The sequence below is a fragment of the Hordeum vulgare genome, chromosome 5H (genome assembly GCF_904849725.1).
Source record: "Hordeum vulgare subsp. vulgare chromosome 5H, MorexV3_pseudomolecules_assembly, whole genome shotgun sequence".
Classification (NCBI taxonomy): domain Eukaryota; kingdom Viridiplantae; phylum Streptophyta; class Magnoliopsida; order Poales; family Poaceae; genus Hordeum; species Hordeum vulgare.
In genome coordinates, this window is record NC_058522.1 from 240,941,382 (window position 1) to 240,951,251 (window position 9,870).

Here is a 9,870-nt window from a genome sequence, read left to right on the forward strand (position 1 = left end):
TCAAATCTGGACTGAAGAATTTTTCACATCTTCAGTGAGGATTTGGGTATGATTCATTTCATCATTCAACAGGTCATCGCTTCTGTCTAGCAGTTTTTGAAGCTTTTCAATGACACTTTGTTGCTTAGTTGCAATGTTGGCAAGTTTACTGTAACTGGGTTTTTTATAATCATCAGGTTCACAGTCACTTGAATCAGAGGAGGAAGTGTCATTCGATACCTTTGAACCTTTTGCCATGAAGCAATAGGTTGGAGCAAAGTCATAAGCATAGTCATTAGTGTAGATAGCGTTGTCATTTTCTACAAGGTTGAAGATTGACTTGCTCACGAATGTGGTAGCCAGTGCAAGACTTGCCACACCAGACTATGAGTCTTCTTATGAACCTTCCTCTTCATCACATTCTTCGGATTCTTCCTCAGAATCCATTTCTTTGCAAATGAGTGCCCGAGCCTTTCTGAAACTAGTCTTCTTGTGCGATGAGGACTTTGAGGATGAGGATTTTGAAGACTTCTTCTTTTTCTTCGAGTCATCAGAACTTTCATCCTTGTATTTCTTCTTCTTTGATTCCTTCACCCAGGGAGGACAATCAACAATGTAGTGACCTGATTTCTTGCATTTGTGGCGGGTTCTTTTCTTGTAGTCCTCAAATGAAGATTCTGATTTCCTCATATCTCGTCTTGAAGATTTACCAAACTGGCCACACCTTGTAAACTTCTGGAATTTCCTCACGAGCATTGCAAGCTCCTGTCCGAGTTCTTAAGGATCACCAATGCTGCAATCTGAGTCTTCTTCTTCAGATGAGGAAATTGCTTTGGCCTTCAGCGCACGAGGTCTAGAGTAGCTTGGTCCATACAGATCTCTCTTTTCTTCCTGTTGGAACTCATGAGTATTGAGTCTTTTGAGTATATCAGCAGGATCAAGCATCTTATAGTCTGATCTTTCTTGAATCATCAAAACAAGTGTATCAAATGATGAATCCAAAGATCTTCGCAGTTTCTTTACAACTTCATGGTCAGTAATGTCTCGAGCTCCTAGTGCTTGCAGTTCATTTGAGATGTCAGTGAGGCGATCAAAGGTATCTTGGCAGCTTTCATTGTCAAGCCTCTTGAAGTGATTGAAGAGATTGCGAAGAACATCAACACGAGAGTCACGCTGAGTTGATATTCCTTCATTGACTTTGGACAGCCTATCCCAGATAAGCTTCATTGTGCCCAAATCACTCACTCTGCATACTGACCTTTGCTCAGATGGCCACAAATAATATTCTTCACTTGAGAATCAAGTTGCTTGAATTTCTTCACATCACCGGCACAGACAGTAGCAGCGATGGAGGGAACGCCATGTTCCACAATGTACCAGAGATCATTGTCAATAGCTTGAAGATGCATCTGCATCTTGGTCTTCCAGTAGGGAAAGTCCTTTCCTTCGAAGGTAGGACATCCTGCAGTAATCTTGATCATGCCTACAGTCGACATAACTAAAACTCGAGGAGGTTAAACCAAAATCACACGGCACAAGGGAGTACCTCGCTCTGATACCAATTGAAAGTGTGTTATATCGACTAGAGAGGACTGAATAGGCGATTTTTAGAATTTCATCGCTGAGGAAATTCCTTTTGAGGAAATTCCTCACTGATGAATAACCTGCAGCGGAAATAGCGCAAGATCGGAGGTGCAAAGATTACAACAGCAGTTTTCTTGATGAAGATTATGAGAAACGGTTTGCATAGTATGCAGGCACAAAATAAGCACATGAAGATTAACTGGTATGAAGAATTTGAGGTTGAGGAAATTCAGAGAAAGTCTTCAACAAATTCTTCAAATAGAGACAATAAAAGTCTTCAACATACAATATTGAGGAATGGAAAGAGTTTAAGAAATAGAACCCGTATCACGATGAAGACAGTTGTTGATGACCCAGTTCCAACTGTTGTGATAGTCGTACGTCTGGTTTGGAGCGGCTTGGTATTGAAACCAAAGGACACACAGTCCCGGGACACACAGTCCCGACCGTATTCTCCTTGAGCTAAGGACACACAGTCCTCGCCCAACACTCATGGTAAGTCTTCACGGCAGACTTCCAAACCCTCACAAACTCGATCACCCGGCGATCCACAATTGACTGCTAGATTGCTCTAGACCATGACGCCTAACCGTCTGGAGGATGCACAGTCCTCAAAGGTAAAAGGCTTCGGTTCCACACAGGAACCAATTATTCAGTGATGCTCAATCACTTGGTTCTTGGTTTTTGGTTTGGTGTTTGGGGTATTTCCCCACTGATGATTTACTCTCGAAGACTCTGAGGAATTTGGGTTTCTCTAAATGACGAGTGTCAGTTTCTCACGGTCAGCCAACCAGCTAGTGGTTGTGGGGGCGGCTATTTATAGCCTGGGAGCATCCCGACATGATTTGACATAAATGCCCTTAAATATTATGACCGTTGGTGTGGATAATATCGGTGAGGTGGCGCGAATCATGGCAACGGTCAGGACTCTCAACTCTGAGAGTCCTCTTGTCTCTCATATTCCTCACTTGAGGCTTTTGTAGGTTTAGGCTTGGGTTGAGCATCATGAGGAAATTCATTCCATAGTATTACCTCGACCCCCTTTAACAGTACGGTGTTCCTATGACTCAAGAGTAAAGAAAATGAAACAAAAATAATAAATCTTCACGCTTCAAAGTCTTCGGACTGATTTTCTTCAGAACGCACCGAATTCCTCATCATCAATATCTTCATGAGGAATATCAATTTTATCGCAATTTCTTCGCGATCAAAGTCTTCGGCATAAGACCAATTTCTTCAGCCAAAGACATACATTTTTAGGGGTCGATATTCATCATATAACTCAAACTCCTCAGTGACTTATAGAGCCTGTGTACACTTATAAACACATTAGTTACTTAACCTATAAGTCCTCAAACCACCAAAATCACTAAGGGCACTAGATGCACTTACAAGTTCGCTACGCCTAGGGAGCATACTCGAGCGTCATTTCAATATGACAATCCAATGTACGATCGAGCCCGTGCGAAGCTATCCACAAAAATATCGTACGAAATCTGTGTCATATATTTGTTTTGGCTTGTTTCGTAAGCCTCATCCTTTGTTTTGTTGGAGTATGGTAATTCGAGTTTCTTCTATGTCAAGTGGTGATTTCATATCTTTTCTAAGTGGTGTTCTCATATTTATATGAGAGTGCTAATTCCTTTGCTCAATCAAAGTGTCTTATCAACTCTTGTCAACCGGAGTCGTCATGTCAATTCTTTCATACCGGTGTGCTTCTCTGAAGTAATTCTATCCTCTTCAAAATTTTGCAAGATCAATCTCTCATTCATTTCAGAGTTCATCTCATATGTCCCAAGTTGTCTTTGTTTCTCCCCACCCGCCCGCCCTTTTTCTTCAATGTTTTAATTATCATCTGAATATCTTCCTTTCATTATTGCTTCCGCTGTCTTTTATTTTCTTTTGTTCCCGGTGATTCATTGTGAAGATTCTCAGGAGTTCCGTGTTCATCATTTTTCTTTCTTTTTTTCTTTTCCAGTGGATTCAATTCAATTCAAGCTTTCATTGTTCATCAGATCCTTTTCATTCGTTCAATGATCTCTCATGTTGGAAATTCTTATCAAGTCTTTCTTGGTTTTGATCTCTCTCTATTCTATCCGGAGTGTTGAAGATATCTCAGAACTTTCTTGTTTTCATTCCAATTCTTTTAGTTATTTTGATGTGCTCAACCTCATCAAGTTTTTCATTTATCCGGTGCTATCTTTCTTTCCAATCAATTGTTTCAACGGTGGTTTTTTTGAGTGGGACCATAACCCACAGGTTCTTCTCTAGGATCTTACCTGGCTCTTCTAATCTTTTTTGGAGATATCTAAATCTTGTTAAAGGTGATGTAAGAATGATTTCCATCAGTCATATTCCTTCTTCAAGATCGCTTCAATTCATTTTCATCATTGGCTCAACCTTTTCCGTATTCTTATTCGGAGTGTCTTAGTTATTCTTGATGGTGTTCCTCGCCATCTTTCTAAGCTCGAAGTTCGAAGGAGTGCCTCACTCAATTCTTGTCCGTTCTTTTGAAGATTGTCATCTCAGCTTCGTGTTATCCTCTCATTTGTTTTCGATCATGTTAAATTCCTTCCGTAGTTATCCGGTGCATTTCAGTGTTGTTTTCATTTCTTGATCCTCCGAAGGCCATTATTTCAGAAGATTTCTTCGTTCTCAGCTTTTAGCTTTCGTTCTCAAATTCTTCTTAGTTGTTTTCTCTTTGTTCGTATCTAAATTATTGTGGTGTCTCATCCAAGTTTTTTGTTAGGCGGATCAATATCTCTTTGTTCCCATGTTTTCCATCCCTTTCTAATAGCCCCATATGTTCTAAACTCTTCAGGTTGATCATGATCTCTTCGTTCTCATGTATCTTCATCCATTCATGGTATTCCCATTCATTTGCAAATTCTTATCGGTGGATTGTTCAAGCATTATCTAATCAAATCATGTTCTCCTTGTCCTTATATAGCCCAGTTCCTTTGTATTATCCTCTTTCATTCCAAATTATTACCAGTGTTTCTTTCAAGAATTCTCCAAGTGGTGCCTTATCTATCTCTCTCTTCAATCTTTTTTAAAGAATAATAAGTGATATGTTAAATCCGTTGCTTATCATCAATTTAACTTGATGAAGGATGAGCATAACATAATTCTTATTCTTGTTTCTTCAAGGTGATTTCAATTCTTCTTCCGGAGTGGCTCATGATATCAATTTTATATTCTATGTTGTCCATCTTCTTTTTCCGGAGTTCCAAGTTTTCTCAAGCATCTCTTCGTGAAGCTCCGTCTAAATCTTTGCAAGGCCTTTAATCTTATCTTTTCATCCTTTCATTCCGGTATTCTTTAGGTGGTTTTCATGGAGGTCCTTCAAGGTTTCAATTCATTCTCAAGGTGTTCTTCAAGAATCTTGTGGTAGTACCTCAAGTATTCTTTCTCTGCATTTCCAAGTGCAATTCTTCATCCGGTATCCTTGAGGTGGTATTATAGCATTCTTGTTAGTGGAGGAATCTCGAAAAGAAGTTGTTTCAAGAATGAAATATTTAAACCAGCCAATTATTTGATCATGAGATATATTTTTAACCCATATTTTCTTCCACTAAGCTACCTTGGTTTAGATTTCACCTAAATCTTTTCCTAAGGATTGTTGCTATTATGGTGATTATCGGTGATCCAAGTTCTCAATGTATCCTCTTGTTGCAAGAAGTTCTGCATATCTTGTTGCATCCAAGCAATCCTTGTTTTGATTTGTGGCTGATTATCACCTTGTTATTTGAGATGGTTTTCATAAGTCCACTACAAGCTTCTTCCTTTTGTTGTTGATTTCCAACAACTCCGTTCAATTCTTCTTATCAGGATGCTCTTCTAGTTCAATTGTGGTAGAATGTGTCATTTTCTTCTCCATTCTTTTCTTCCATTGCTCTAGTTTATATTCTCTTGTTCCAGAGATGTTGTGATGTACTCTTTTATATCAATCATCTCGGGTTGTCAAGATCATGTTCTTTCCTTGCTTATCAATTTAGTTGGTTTCTTGTGAATCTTGTCAAGATCTTTCCATCTTATCAAATTTTTGTCCTCAATTTCCTACCGAAGTGTTGCCAAAATTTCTATTCAATTCTTGGTTGTTCTTCATCTCTTTGCAACCTTCATGGTTCATTGGTTTCACTCGTTTGTCAAAGAAGCGACTAAGTTTTATCTATTACTCTTTCCCTTCCTCTTCCCCTTTTCATTCTTAGATCTCGGGGTGAGATCTCTTGTTAGTGTAGGAGAGTTGTAACAGCCCGATACCGATACTAAGTTTTATCTATCATCTGCATAGCATCGGGACTCCGTTGATGTCTGTTTTCAAAACTTGCATCCGTTAGAAGTTGTCGGTTCTACCCGTTTCTGTCGTTGACCATTTAGAGACCAACCACGCACGCACACATCCGCGACATCATTTTTTTAAGTGTGTATAAAATTTTCTCGGATTGGTTTGAAGGTTGGCGTCCGGCATTAATATGGTGTAGGTAGGCCGCTTGCCAAATTTCGTCGCAATCGGAGTTTGTTTGATACCCGAACCGTTAACCTATAGCGGCACTACAGCCGGTCAATTGTCGGACGTTTCGGTATTTTAAACTATGTCACCGGGTTGCCCGTTTTCCCTCTCATCCCCACCTAGCCCTCTCCATAGTGCACCGACCTGCCCGCAACATAGTCTGGAACTTCCCCCGGATCCGAACCGGGAGGTCGTGACCGTTGGATCCGGATCAACCCCGTTGTACCGCAAACCGTCATCGGTTTGTCCACTTGACTCCCTAACCTAGCTATTTCCGACCATCCGATTTAATCAGAGGGTCCTAACCCTAATATATTTTGTTATATGTTTACCACCTAGTCTAACCCTAGACCAATCCCTATAAATTCTCCCCCCTGTCCAACCGCCGCCGCCACCCGCACCTGGTCTCCTCCTTCCTCGGGATCCAATCCCGTAACCGACCAAACTCCTCGTGCCGAGGACATGCCTCCTCTCCTCGATCCTCTTGGCTAGTGGATTAGCTCGCTGTAGCACCAGCGGACGCGTCTAGTTCCCCATCTCCCCGCTGTGCAAGTTTGTCGCGTCCATGAGCTCCAGCCTCGAGCTCCTTCCATGGAGCCCCATCTCCCTGCATGGGACGTCCTCCTCGGCCTAGACCAAAGCTGGCCAAATGGGCCGTGCTTTCTGGACCGGCCCGAAAGCATGCCAGCCAGGCACGACTTAAACGGGTCGTGCCAGGCACGCGGCCCGCCTCGGGCCGTGCCTGGGCCTGAGGGCTGGGCACGCGGGCCGGCACGGCACGGCCCGTTTACCATTTTATTATTTATTTATATATATATAGGATAAAAATAACCTAACAGACCAAAATCGTCCCAAAACACAGCTCAATATATTAAAGTCGGCCCAAAAAATAGCCTAACGGGCCAAAATCAGCCCAAATAACAACCTAAAAAACTAGCAGGCTAGCGGGCTTGGCGTGCCTACGGGTCGGTCCGTATAGCCTTCGTGTCGTGCCTCGGTCGGGAGGCTGCGCCAGTGGGCCGGCACGGCACGACCCGGCTAATAATCAGGCCCAGGCGTGCCGTGCCGTGCCTGGCACGATTGTGACGGGCCGGGCCGTTTGGCCAGGACTAGCCTAGACCCCATCTCCAGCAGGCCAGGACCCCACGTCCCTCCGGTCCACTTCTCCTCGTTTCCCTCCCCCTGCTCTCTCCCTCTCTCTGTGTGTTTTTCGCAGCTACAGGAGTGCCACGGGGCATGGCCATCCCCGCCTCTACCGCTGCTGCAGGCTGGCTCCGTCCCGTGCAGGTCCAGCCAAGCCACCGTGGCCGATGAACTCCTCAAGTCCGGTGCAGCCAAGCTTGTCATCGACTCATCCTCCGTCAACCCTGATTCGGCCTGGTTCTGTAGCCTTCCCATGGTGTCGCACCCGTCCGTCGCCTCCCTCAACAGAGCCGTCGCCTCCCTCAACAGAGCCGGCCATTGGACCCGTCGCCGGCGGCCAGGCCGTGTCCTCGGCAGAGCCCCGCGTCACCGGTGCCCGCCAGTCCACCCCGGCATCCCCTATCTCTCCTTCCTCCTCCTCTATCCGTCTCTCTCTCTCACCTTGTTTGTCTCTTTGTTCCTCTTGTCAGGTAGAAACCAGGACCATGGACAGGAGCCTGTCAGCGCCATGGAGCTCCATCACCAGTCGGGTTTGGAGCCCCGAGGATCGGATCCGTCCATCCCCAGCTGCCCTCGCCATTTTCTCAACCCTTCTCCGTCATTCCCTGCAGTCGTCTCACCATGGAAGCCGGTCTAGTTGTTTCCCTGATGTGAGCAAAATCCCCTCGTAACTGAAGTTGTTTTATTTTAGATCTGTTCTGGCTGTCATAGTGTCTAAGTATGGAGCTGCTTGTTGGCACAAAAGCATTGCTAGGCGAGCTGACCATACCAGCGTGCTATAATTTGAGGGGTCTGGGGTTTGAATCCGAGGCACCCATATTTGTCTTGTTGTTGTGCATAAGATTTAGCTTAGGTTTCACATATGTTCGTCTCGAATTTTTTTCACAAGCACATGTCCAGCCAAGCTGGCTAGCGCACGCACCCTATATCCATGGGGCATGAGGTTGGAATTCCATGAGCCCATGCATAATATCTTGTGTTGCTCGTATCTTTTAGTCCGTAACTTCGTTGGAGATGAGCTATATATGTAAACCGACTAGAATTCCGTGAAAAATCACATGCTTCGCCTCTTGCCATGCTTAAACAACATTTAATATTGTTGCGTACCTAAATGGGAGTGAACTAAATAATTTGTATGTGGAGTTTCGTCAATATGCAACTCGTTGCATATTGAGCGTCACTTAATGTGTAGTGTTTGACTATTCTGAATTGTCATGTCATGCCTTGCATAATTGAAATGGACGTGTGTGACAGCCCGAGACCGACGCCCCAGAAGATTTCCCCTTCTATTCCGTTTCCGTCGTGTGTTATTTTTATTTGTTGCATCATCATTTAGGTTGCATCGTCGCATCATGCATGGCATCTTGCATCATCTGTCGCGTATGGTGTTTTGAGTGTGTGTGCTTCAAGTGCGATAGTAACACCCTTCTCTCCTCTCTATTCTATTTTGTGGTTGCGTAAAAGATTTCAGTTTTAACCCCCTTTAAAAAGTTTGTCTTCTTTTAAAAATCCTTTTATTAGATGTGGGGGCAACCCCTTGGGTTTTTCTTTTATTTCTTCTTTTGTTTTATTTCAAAACTAGAGTCGCATTTTATTTATTAAAGGGGTTTTATTTTATTCTTTTGTAAAAAAGGGTTTTATTTTATTCTTCAAAAAGGTTTTATTATTATTCGTTAAAAAAATGCCCAATCTATTTTATAGTTGGGGTTTGTTTTAAAGGAGTCAAAAGTATTTTTTTCCTTTTCTTTCGTTTAATTTTTTTTCCCATTGTGTGTGTTTTCTGATTTAGAAAAAACAAAAGAGGGAGGGGAGCCTCCCAAGGCCCAGCCGGCCCCTCCAACCCTAGCGAGCGAGGCCTTCCTCCCGATCCCCTTCCCCCGAGCCGTCATCCTCCTGTGCCCGATCCCCTCGTCCTCCCTTGTGCGTCGTTGCCCCCTCGCCTGATCCCCTCATCTCGTTTCTCCCTCTCTCCCGATCCCCTCCGACCCCGAGCCTCCTACCCCGCCGCCGGCTTGCCCCTGGCCAAGGTCTCCCCGCGCCATGGCCGCGCCGTCGCCTCCAGCAGCTGTCCCGTCGCGCCGCCTGTGCCGGTTGCCCGCCTCATCTCCCGCGCCCCGCCGGTACGCCGCGCCCGCCTCGTCGCCTCCCCGCGTCCCCTGTCGTCGCCGCGCCTCCCGTCGTCGCGCCCGCCTTGGCCGCCTTGGCCCTGCTGTAGGTCACCTCGCCCCTGGTCTCCCGAGCTTCGCCTCTCCCATCGTCCTCTCCAGCGAGCCGCCACCTCTGACGACCGCTTCGGGCAGGCCGAGCAGTAGCAGATCGCCTACGCCGCCGTCCCTCGCCTGCGCCGCCGTTCCTCACCGTGCCGCCGTGCCCGGCCTCCTCCTCCTGACTGCTACGCCGCCATGCAGTTGTTGTGCCGAAGCTGCTGCAGTAGTTGCTTGTCTGCTTGCGCGGTTGCTATCGCGTGATGCATGTTGCCGGTTGTAGCTGCTGATGTGCTTTGCCTGCCGCTAGCTCTTGCCTCCTGCCGAGCTTTTGCTGCTGCCAGTTGCTGTTGGGGATGCTTGCCTGCCGCCGATGCTCTTGCTGGTGCCTGCATGCTGGTGTCACCGATAGTTGCTTAGGTGTTGTTTGCCATGTTGTAGATGTTA

General features: G+C 45.2%; 1 long non-coding RNA gene across 1 annotated transcript; it reads left to right on the plus strand.

Annotated features, from left to right (window-relative positions):
• Positions 1-7,242: 7,242 nt before the first annotated feature.
• LOC123395712 lies at positions 7,243-8,292 on the plus strand. Its single transcript, XR_006609815.1, has 2 exons — positions 7,243-7,591; positions 7,690-8,292. It is a non-coding gene; the product is annotated as an uncharacterized LOC123395712 (long non-coding RNA).
• Positions 8,293-9,870: the final 1,578 nt, after the last annotated feature.